At 36.3% G+C, this 12,252-nt stretch overlaps 1 pseudogene; it reads right to left on the reverse strand.

Annotated features, from left to right (window-relative positions):
* Positions 1 to 11,980, reverse strand: part of LOC107725320 (formin-binding protein 1-like) — a 26,083-nt pseudogene extending 14,103 nt beyond the window's left edge.
* Between the last annotated feature and the right edge of the window lie 272 nt (positions 11,981 to 12,252).

Consider the following 12,252-nt stretch of genomic DNA (forward strand, 5'->3'; position numbering starts at 1 on the left):
AACAAAGAAGAAAGATTGGAGGCACGGCATATACGCCTTGATGTAAAATAAAATAAATAAAATACACAAAGTTTAAATAAAGTAATCAGCAAACACTGTGGAACCAAATAAATAAGAAACGAATGTTTAAAAAAAACTTCCAGTCAATAGGCTTTTCAAAATCTAAAATATTGCCAAACAGGCGCCTTTGCATTTCCTTTCTAAACAATCTTCTGCCATCATCTTGTCTTTTTCACCTCACTCTTGTCAGTCAGCTCGACTCACTCTCCTAAATAAAATCTGACTCCTGCTCCGTGGTGCACTGTCGTTCGCGCACGGTTCGGCACGCTGCATTGAGCGTTTAGTTTTTAAAAGTATCTGTCCTCTAACTGAACTAGGCTAAATGATTTTTGTTACTATAAAAAAACGACGGTGGGGGGCGGTGCCGCGGTAGGCAAATGAAATGAAGTAACTGGCGTTGCGGCTTAACACCGGTATAACCGAAAACACCGTCTATCGCAGCAAGCCTACAACTAGGCACAACAATCTGCTCGGATCTAAACAGCACTTAACGTAAATGTCATGTTTAGAGCAGTGACCTTTTTGACTCCAAGGCCCCCCATTGTCCACAGTGATATTCATAGCCACTATGACTTTTCTAGTTGTTCATGATTTACTGGATAATGATAATTAAAAATAAATAAATAAACCATCACACGATCACAATTTCTGCCCCAGCATTTTACTTTCACTTTCAAATTAGCGGCAATTGAATTGCCGCAATTCGGCGTCAAGCAATTGTTCGTTTGAGTTTTCCCTCTTTTCCTCGGATTTCTTGGCTTTCAAATAGCTTGAAAAAGCACTGTGCGCGTTTTACTTTCACTTTCAAATTACCGGCAATTCGGCGTTGATTCAATTCGAGCAACAACGACATCAAACTCAGAACTTTTATTAGCAAAACGAATAAAAATACACCATATATGCCTAATAAAATAACAAATTGCTTGGGCTACACAAAGTTTAAATAGGTATATAAAACTGAAAATCAGCAAACACTGTGGAACCAAATAAATAAGAAACGAATGTTTAAAAAAAACTTCCAGTCAATAGGCTTTTCAAAATCTAAAATATTGCCAAACAGGCGCCTTTGCATTTCCTTTCTAAACAATCTTCTGCCATCATCTTGTCTTTTTCACCTCACTCTTGTCAGTCAGCTCGACTCACTCTCCTAAATAAAATCTGACTCCTGCTCCGTGGTGCACTGTCGTTCGCGCACGGTTCGGCACGCTGCATTGAGCGTTTAGTTTTTAAAAGTGTCTGTCCTCTAACTGAACTAGGCTAAATTATTTTTGTTACTATAAAAAAATCAAAACGACGGTGGGGGGGTGGTGCCGCGGTAGGCAAATGACGTAACCGGTGTTGCGGCTTAACACCGGTATAACCGAAAACGTGTGTGTGTGAGAGAGATTCAGCAGCCATATCACCCTGTAGCCTATAAAATATATTAATATTTTAAAGAATATTTTATTTTATAATAAATATCTATATATTTTCTCTGAAATAATGATTTGTTTTTACAAAAATCACTTAATCATTTTGTATCGAATGACTGAAACAGACCGTTTGAACTGATCCAAAGAAATGAAACAACTTCCCAAATCTAGCGCTGTTTTTATACGCTGTAAAATGAATTTGAAGTTTTAATTTGAAACAAAATCAAAACATCTCTGTCTTTACACTCCAATACTAGCAAGTAGCAAATCAGGGAGAGCTGCCGACACTAAACTAATTACCATAAAATAAAATTCATGAAATACATTCATCTCAATATTCTCAATGTTGCATATTTTATTAATTAAATTCAGCCCGATGTTCATACTAAAGCTCCAGTTTATAATTTTGTTTACGTATTTCAATAGAAAAGATGGTACACTGTTTACATTTTAAAAACCTGGAATTGAACTGGAAATTATTTGGTTTGTTTGAATAAAAAATATATATTATATATTCTCTGTTTTAAGCATCTGCCTAATCACCCCAATGTCACAAAACCCCCCCAAAAAACAAAATCAACATTAGCAGGTACCAATATAATCACAGATTTTTTTGGGGCTTACTGTCCGACTTCCCTTTGAAAAAAAAAAAAAAAAAGGAAATTTTTTGCAATACTGGGAAGGTACTGCAAGGTAGGAGCAGGTGAGGTATAAGGTATGAGGAGGGCAGATTCACTCTAACTTTCAGAAAGTCGAACTCGACATTGGTTATATCAGCATCCGTCACCACCGCCCCATTCCAAAGAGGTATCATCCACACAGACTCACAGAAAAGGATGAAAGCAGTCATGGAGAATGAAGGGTTTGTGATAGGATCTGTCTCTTCTCACGCACACGTGACCCATACCTTTTCCACATCTGCTTTAGTCACGTTAATGTCGGCGTCCATCTTGTCAAAGTAATGCTGAGCGCGATCCGCTTCCTTACAGTCTCGCTCAAATCTTCTCTTACTCTGAAAGAGACAAAAAAAAAAAACTTACATTATAATGAGAAATTAAAATTTTTGATTTTATACCAATACATACTGCTGAAAAAAAATGCATGCCACTGTCATGTGACTGAAAAATGTAGTTCAACTTGTAGCAGTGCTACTTTTAGTTCGCTATTCTATATTTACCATTAGTTTTATATTTTTTTATGTATTAAAACATATAGCAGTGACTTGTCTTTTACAGGCACCTGTGGCTCATTTCACACAAGTGTTTATTGTACAAGGCTGCCCAGTTCTAGCTCATATCTTAGACAGGTGATGAAAGAGAGGCCAGTATCAGAAAAAACATTTTAATATTCACACTATGTTCTGTTCAGTTAAACTGACTCACCGATTCCAGCTGCTTCCAGGAATTCTCAATGTGTTGTTGCGCTCTGCGGCCATCATGGAAATGCTTGAGGAAAGAAAAGACAAGAAATAGATCTAAAATTTAGAACACTACTGTTCAAAAGTTTGGGATTTCTCTTAAATCTCTTTTGCTCACCAAGCGTGCATTTATTTGATGAAAATATAGTGATATTGTAAAATATTGTTACAATTTGAATATATTTTAAAATGTAATTTATTCCTGTGATGGCAAATCTGAATTTTCAGCATCATTACTCCAGTCTTCACTGTCTAAACTGATCCTTTAGAAATCATTCTAATATACTGATTTGCTACTCAAGACACATTTATTATTATTTATGTTGAAAACAGCTGTGCTGCTTAATATTTTTGTGGAACTATACATTTTAGAAAGTAAAAAAATAGAAAGTTTATAAGAACAGCGTTTTTTTGTTGTTGCATATTTACATTTTTCATTTCTCTGAAGAAAATGCAAAGAAAATGTGCACAACTCATTGTAAAAACAAGCACATAAAACAAAGTTGCAATGGAGTCTGTACCTCTGAGGGTTAATAAAAACAGCACAGAACATAACCATGGATACATTACAAGGGCTCCAGACTAACATTTGAGAGCAGTGGCACCAGCGCCACTAAGTTCTACAGATGGTGGCGCCAGGAGCAGATTTGGTAGCGCTGGGGGTGGTGTGCGGGAGTATTAAAATATAGATCATTTAATCATAAAATTACTATTGTTTTGCATTAATAAGTGCAGTTACTAATAATATTACATGTTCATTTCTCTTTTGTTTATTGTTTATACAGATCTGACAGTAAAGCACTAAGCTTGAGTTGAGATGCATACAAAATTGACTTTTATTAACAACAGCAATAGGTGCAAAATCTATTTTTATATAGAAAATGTATATATTCCACTCTTATTAAATGTCCTATTATTCTTCTAGTATATGGAACATGACCAACTTCAGTGATTATGTGTGATTTAGTAGCAAATTGAAGAAAAGTTTGTTTTTCAAGGCACTTTGTGACTTTTCTTACTTCATACACAAAAAAGTGTCAAATTCGGACAAAATCTGATTTCTTGATGATTTAATATTTTATAATAGTGATTTTATCATTTCAAAATATAGAGAAAAAGTAGAAATTAATGAATAATAAGCCAATAAGTGCTCCTCTGCTGCCGTACTGGTTATAATTGTGATTTAATGTATTTTTTTAATTTTACATAAGTGTTTGTTTACCACAAAGTATCCTTTGGTCATCCCATTAAAAATAACATTCAAACTGGATAATTTTAGAGCTTTAAAGTGTTGGAAATAGTTGTGTGAAATGCTTGAAAGCCATTGAAAAGAGCTTGAATTTCTCTCTCATAAGGTTGTACAAACCCTGAAATGAATGATGTAATGCATGCTGTTTATAACAGAGAATTCTGTGCAGAATTTGAATGATTCTCACTAGATCTCGCAGGACCTTATCATTGTGCGGCGAATTCAAACGCTTCTCACAGGATCTCGCAGCGCTGTTGCATCTGTGCAGTAACAGTGTTGCGAAATCAACTTTGGTTCCATTTCGTCATTTCATCAGTTGGCCCTTCAACAGATAAGACTTTATAACTGACTGCTCTCCTTTACCAAATGGTTTCTTTCTTCAGCATCTTTGTTGGACATTTCATACACATATACAGTATTCCTGCCTTTATTTGGTCATTGCCTATATCTATTTTGAATGTTTTATGTTTTTTGAATGTTTATGCGACGGTAGTGTGTGTGTTTTGTATTTGTGTAGAAGCACAATATATGTTGGGAAAAATGTTTTGTTGCTATTTGTTTTTTGTGTGTATTTAAACCAGCTTCTGAACACTATCCCTTAGATTCTTGCAAGACTGATTCCCCCTCATCCTCATATAACAATACCAGTTTAAATAGCTGGAACGGTTATAGATTCCATTTGATTTGATGTTTCTCAAATGCAACAGAAATGGCGCTTATGAGTTGGACAACGCGGTGGTCGCGCCAGTGCGACCGCTCACAAAAATGAGTCGCACCGGCAGAAAAAATGGTCGCAGTCTGGAGCCCTGCATTAGGTTAATATTTGTTAGAAAACTAATAGTTACTGCACATTTGACAGCGATTACATTAACAGCTCATCCAAAAATTAACATTTTATCATAATTTACTCATTCCAGTGTTGTTCCTAACCCCATTATTTTCTGTTTTTCATGAAACCTAAAATGAGATATAAAGCAAAGCAGTTCTTTTCCATCCAAACTGGACCGTGAGCAAAAAAGCGTCATAAAAGTAGTCCATACCACTTGTTCATTATATTCCAAAATGTTCATTTTTGGGTGAACTGCTTTTTATTCCTTTAAAGCACCAAGTAGATTAATTAAAGGGGTCATATGATGCGATTTCAATTTTTCCTTTCTCTTTGGAGTGTTACAAGCTCTTGTTTCTTGGTGGTAAAGATTAATCTGGTTATTATTATTACTATTTAAAAATATTTTTTCAACATTGCTGTTAAATATTTGGCTGTTCATACTGGAAACAAACCATGAGAGACTGTATTTTTAACAAATAAGGCACTCCATTTCAGATTAAGAAATTCTATTTCAGTTCTTGCAGAGTCATGACAACTATCACAGTTTGACTTATTATTGTGTTACTGACATGTCCTTTTAAAATATTACGCTGAAAAGACATTTAATTGGAATCTAAGCTGATTAAATGAAATGTGAGACAATCAAGCCAGACAGCAGCTGCTAGAAAGATTATATTCCAGAGCTATTGCTGAATCCAAATCCATCGTCATTCCATAAAGAATTCAATTACGGAAGCAAAGACGTACTCATGTACAATAAATGTTAACTGCAGAATTCCTCACTGGAACACAAATCATTTATTTAGGGGCTCTCATTAGTGTACACGTCACTGACAACCCAGCACAGGCGTTCGCTTGTGTCTACCCACTCACGGCATACCACGACTCTCTATATGAAAAATACATAAAGACCACTTTCTCTCAGCGTGACATTTGAACACAAAAGACAGCCAAAATGCATCAATGGAGGTCGGAGGCGAACGAAGCCTCCCTCAGCGTTTTACTCCACTGTCATATTACTTCCAGCCACCAGCCTCAGACAGAGGCCTCCTGAACCCGCGCGAGAACCTTTAGACAAGAGAGGCTGAGAGCGGGGGGAGGGCGACCTTCTCAAACTCCACTGACCTGAATACATGACCCACATTGGCTCTGGCTTCATTCCACGGAGCTGGGAGAAATCATAAACAATAATACTATATTCCGATGCGATTAACCCTGGATTTGTAACAGGTGAGTGCTGTGTTGGAGAGCAGGGAAGGAATTATTTTTGTGGTTTCACACATGTCTTTAACAGGCGATTGACGTTATTGAGGGATTTTATACTTTTTTCCGGAAGATAATCACTGTAAATGATCTCTAGAAAGCTGAGAGCAGGAGTTTTTGGTTATCGTCATGATAATGAAAGTGTGGAAAAGACATGTTCGTACCGATTTCCGTTCAGCCTTCAGTTCTTGAGTGTAGCGGCTCAACTCTGCGATTATCTGAGTGGACAGGTTTTCGGCGATGACCTCGTGTTGACCCGCGTAGTCGTTCAGCTCATTTAAAGTAATTAGAAACGCTCTACATGTCGTGTACCTGATGGCAAATGTGAAAACGTTAATACATCACAAAAAAAAAGCAAGATGAGACATTATAGATGTGGCAAAAAGTAGTTTCTCTTGCTTAATTAGAGAAATAAAATAAATTCAAAAGCAAAATCAAAATAAAATAATGTTAACCAAAACTTTTATTTTGGATGCGATTAATCGCGATTAATCGTTTGATAGCACTAGTATATACACTACCAGTCAAAAGTTTGGGTTAGATTGGGTTAGAAATTAATATTTTTCTTCAGCAAGTGTGCATAAAATTTATATCAACAACACTGATAATCATGATTAAAGTTTCTCGAGCAGTACATCAGCATATTAGAATGATTTCTGAAGAATCGTGTGACACTAGAGACTGAAGTAATGCTGCTGAAAATCCAGCTTTGCATCACAGCAATCAATTAATTGTTTTATATGTTAATATATTTTAAAATGTATTTTAAATTGTAATAATATTTCACTATATTCCTGTTTTACTGCATTTTTGATCAAATAAATGAAACCTTGTTGAGCATAAGAGACTTCTTTCAAAAACACTGAAATCTTACAGACCCCAAACTTTTGAACAGTAGTAAGACATAAACTGTTTTGTGTAGGTAAGTTTGAAACATCATTAGTAAACGGCTACATTAAGATATCAAAATACACGTGTATGGTTTATATATGCCAAACTGTTCTCACTCACTTGAATTCCTCCTCCTCTTTAGAGTTCTTCTTGAGCTGATACTTCTTGGACAGATTCCTATAGTAAGAAAAATAGGACACTTTGTTAAAATGTTAAAACACTTTATTCTATAAAGCAACTATAAACAAGTAATACGTAAATTATGTTTGTTTGAACCAGCACAACAGTGGCTGAACCAATGGTGTAAGTTTTATCTGTTTGTTCAAACAATCGCAGATAGAGAGAGTATTTAGTCATTATTTTTGCAATTACGTTTGGTAAGTAGTGGTACATAAATTGCACATTTAAATAGGAATTAATAAATAGTTTAAAAACAGTTACTCTAACATAAAAAAACAGCAATTTAGCAAACATTTCTCCCACCAAAAAAGCAAAGACATTTCACTGATTTCAAAGGTGTCTTTGTTTCCCAATAATTTGAATGAGTGAAATTGTGCACGTCAGTGACAAATAAGATCTAATGGTGCTTGTGGTGCAACGCGAGACTGCAGTGCAAACAAAAGCTAATATTGTCACCATCAGAATAATCGTATCATCCCACTAAACAAGGCGTCCGATTCATGAGGCTGACCTTTGTCAATCAGAATGGAAAACTGAGTACAGGAAGACGAGAAATGACAGTGAAAATGAGAAAACCATTGCTTTATACATGCATATCATGTGATTAATTTCAAGAGGGCCTATAAATGGCTTAAAATCAATTATGATGGTGAGAGCGCATGCTGACGGTGCCGCCCCCTCGATGCTTTTTCCTGCAGCTTTCCTTCACTCGATCTCTCCCTCTCTCTGCACACACCCAACGCTACCTCCCAGGAGTCTGACGTGTTGCTAGGCAGATCACCATCTTGCAGTTTCTCAGTGAAAATGAGAAAACCATTGCTTTATACATGCATATCATGTGATTAATTTCAAGAGGGCCTATAAATGGCTTAAAATCAATTATGATGGTAAGAGCGCATGCTGACGGTGCCGCCCCCTCGATGCTTTTTCCTGCAGCTTTCCTTCACTCGATCTCTCCCTCTCTCTGCACACACCCAACGCTACCTCCCAGGAGTCTGACGTGTTGCTAGGCAGATCACCATCTTGCAGTTTCTTGACAAGACCCCACCGATGCAGTTGCTTTATTGTCTACTAGTTTCCCTACGATTGGCCTAAATGGGCCGCCCTATGCGTCAATACGCAACGGCAAATAGGAAAAAGGTTGATAAAGCCATAAATAAATCCTCATTAGAATAACCCAACCCAGCGGTTTTTAAAGGACTATTATTCTTCGGTCAGACAGATCCATGTTGATGCCGTTTATCTGCTAACATGTGCTTAGCGCTTAATAAATCTTTCACCCATGGCTGCGATCTGAACCAAAAAAAAAGCCTCTGGGAGATGTTGTGAATTAAAGACTCTTTCTTGAGAGCAAAATACAGTCTGACACAGTTATTAAAAATAACAACAATGCACGGATTGAGCAAACGGCTACGAAAAGAGGATTTTCTCTTATGTGATCAGAAAATACAAACAGAAAGGGCCTGTTTGTTGCACGGCGAGCAGCGCCGCTGTGGGGTTTCTTATAAACGCTGAGGTTTCTCTGCGTATGTCATGATGCCGGTAAGTCATCCGGTGTCCTCAGGGTCAACATCTCCAGTGGAAACTGCTGCTTAATAAACTTCCAAAATGCAGCCAGCAAGAAATATTACAGAATCAGTGGTAGATAACAGAATGTGGGTCAGAGCCATGGAAACCCAGTATCCATGGTAATACACGTCGGACATGTGACCCGTTTTATGTTTGTTCTCACTGACATAATACCTTGCCCTCATAAAACACCATGTTTTTGAATATTTGTATGCTTCAGTTGTCATTTACTGTGAATCATACGTTAGGCTGGTATCCGGTATATTCAGACTGAAATAGTAAACTGATACATTACTGACAGTTAAGTACTCTGCTGATACAGTGATACACAAATCTGTGAGGATCAAAATAGTATTTAATTCACTGGATTATTCAAAAATAGCAATTGCCACATGGTTCATTCATTTTTTTTATTGAATTTCCACCAAAAATTATTATTATATATACAATTACTGTGGTTACACCTCTACAAAATTCTATTATTTATTAATATTTTATTGCATTCAGAAAATATTACTGATTATATTACAACAAAAAAACTTGAACTGAATTGAGCTGGATAATAACACTATTGTTTTCTGAAGCGGTTTCATAATTGATTAACTTTGCAACATTGACAGTTAATGAACTGAAGTGAATCAACACTGAATCTGAATTGAGGTAAATAATGACACTGTTGTCTTCTGTAGAGCTGCTTTACAGCTAAAATTGAAGCTGTTTCAGAATTGATGCATTTTGAAACATTAACAGTTACTTTTCTGTGTATTACTGTGAAAAAGGCTGCTTTAAAACAATCTGTACTGCATAAAGCACTATATACAACTTCAACTGACAAAAAATGAGCATCTAATTCATGATAACATTACCTTATCATTTTAAGAACTACAAATATGAGCCACAAATCTGTCTTTATCTTACCTGATCTGTTTAGCATAGCTCAGTTCAATTTCAGACCGTTCCTTCACAAACTTGGTGTAGCGTTCCAAAAACTCAATGCCCCACTGAGTGTGTTTTTCTAAATTATCAAACTGATCCTGCAAAAGACAGAAAAACATCAGACCGAAAGTTAACATATGAACGACTAACCATTTCGAGCGTCTCACGTTCATATAACATTGACAAAATATGAAACTGCAGTGAAGGTAGAGTGCCAACAGAACACTTTAGGAGATAAAAATGATAGATTTTGCTTTGATGGATTTGATAGAACTGTGAAAGAGGGCCCAAAGGAGAGAGATCAAAATACCCTCAGAATCAAAGTCATCCCATATCATTTCACGAGTTTGCAGTATTCTCTGACACTGGCAACGTGTCAGATCCATTATTCAGCACTGCTGGCCCTCCAGCTGTAACATGCCTAATGCTTATCGCTATATACACAGTACAAACTTCATCCATCACAGAGTATTTAACTTGTTTTGAAACCTATTAACCACTAGGTTACTGTTACAAAACATATTTATCTGAATCTCCTGTGGCATCCATAATATAGCTTTTAGAGCATTTGACCATTTAAAAAGTCAGTTTAAATAATGATCAGTCTATTACTTATTATTATTAGTCATTTAACTATTTTATCCACAGTCAGCAACATTTTCAATGTCTGTAACTTTGTGTTTAATGCACAATGTCTTAAACTTTAATACAGTTAAGATGTCAAATTAAAGTATTTTAAAAATCAACTTTTCCTTAAACTTAAATTATTGTCAACTACAAGGAGCATTGTTGTCATAACCTACTAATGCATGAATGCTGTAATTTAGTGTGGTTGTTCAAATAACTCTTATACCATCCCATACCAATCCTGATTTATATATATTAAATATGATGATGGAAGGCTTTTAATGAAATTAAATTAAAACTTGCTGATTCAGATGATACAAGTTCTGTCACTTAACATCCATTTACATGACTACAAATCAAATTATATATAAACTTGGTTTTAGTCCTATAAATCCTTTTAAAATAGTACCCTCATAATATTTTACAAAGGCTTACAAGCTTCTACTGTCACCTGAAGAGGGTGGTGGCCATGTAAAATGATTTCACCCATAACTTATTTCTAATTGGTTAAACTGCTGATGTTACAATTTACCCCATATTACCACATTCCCTGGTCTCTTCTACACATATTACAACAAATTAAGATTAAGTGTAAGCTTGCAAAGTCTAAACTTTTTGGTTACCAGCCCAGATGTTTAACCACAGGCTACACAACCTTAAATATTTTATCATACATTATAGTGTTGTAGTTGTTACTAGGTTAAGGTTGCATGATGTTACAGCCAACAATGGACAGTCTTGAAACTATTACATATTTAAGATCATAATAGAAGTGCGGTGCAACAATATTACACTATTACTTTATTACATACACATTGCAACATCAAAGCTGAAAAAAGGACATGCATGTGATGGGGAATAACCTGTGCACCTGCTCCAGCCCCATTCACTCGCATGTGGTTAGGGCCAGTATTAGCCCAGCATTGTTGCCATCCAGGGTATTTAGTCAATGCTGACGGCTAATAATTGCCTTTAACGAGCTTTAGAGAGCATGCATTTGCTTGCATTAAAATATCTAGACGTGCATGCAAAAGATTCGGTGCTAAATGAAAGATTTCTGTAACAGTAGCTGGAAATTGCGGTCTGCATCACTGTAAAATGGGTGGTGCGGTGGGCTATTTATCTGTCACTAATGGGCATATGCATGTTACTAATGGAGATCCTAAACATTTTGTGCACTATGTTGCTTGATATCTTTCAGATGCATTCGCCTCAGTGTCTCGCGGCTGTACTCACCCACAGCTCCGTCCCCCAACTGCAGCTCATGGTTTCGAGGCAGTTCCTCCGCGATAATCCTCTGTTTGAATGCATGCGTGATTCTCGCCCAGGAACAGCTTTCAGATAAGAAAAATAATATTAACTGGTGTAATACCAGCATATACCGTCAAGGATTTGTGCCTCGATCGGCGAGACCGTCCGTTTTCACCTCCGCATTCTGTAAATTGCCGATGAAACTGGAAATGAAGATAATGCCTATGTACTCGTGCATTCACGCGCCTCAGACAGAGCTAGATGGCCACGCGCAGAGCAGCACGCAGCGCCAGATACACCTCACACCAGTTACTCAGATAAACTGCTAAGTGTATGTGTGTTAGTGGATTCATGCGACACATTCGAACACATTAATGGGAAAGGAAATTTTTTAATGTTTTATTTATTTATTTATTTTATTTTCATTTCATTTCTTCCTTTGTCCCATTCCAGCTGTAAAAATACTTAAGTTCTTTTTTACTATCTGATTTCTAGTTAGTTCTAGTTTATCTAGTGCCTTTATAGTGTACAAATTTGCTCTTGTAAAATAAAGAAAAACAAAGGTTTA

This window comes from Sinocyclocheilus rhinocerous, unplaced genomic scaffold, assembly GCF_001515625.1.
Source record: "Sinocyclocheilus rhinocerous isolate Xijiao unplaced genomic scaffold, SAMN03320098_v1.1 scaffold785, whole genome shotgun sequence".
NCBI classification, from domain to species: Eukaryota; Metazoa; Chordata; class Actinopteri; order Cypriniformes; family Cyprinidae; genus Sinocyclocheilus; species Sinocyclocheilus rhinocerous.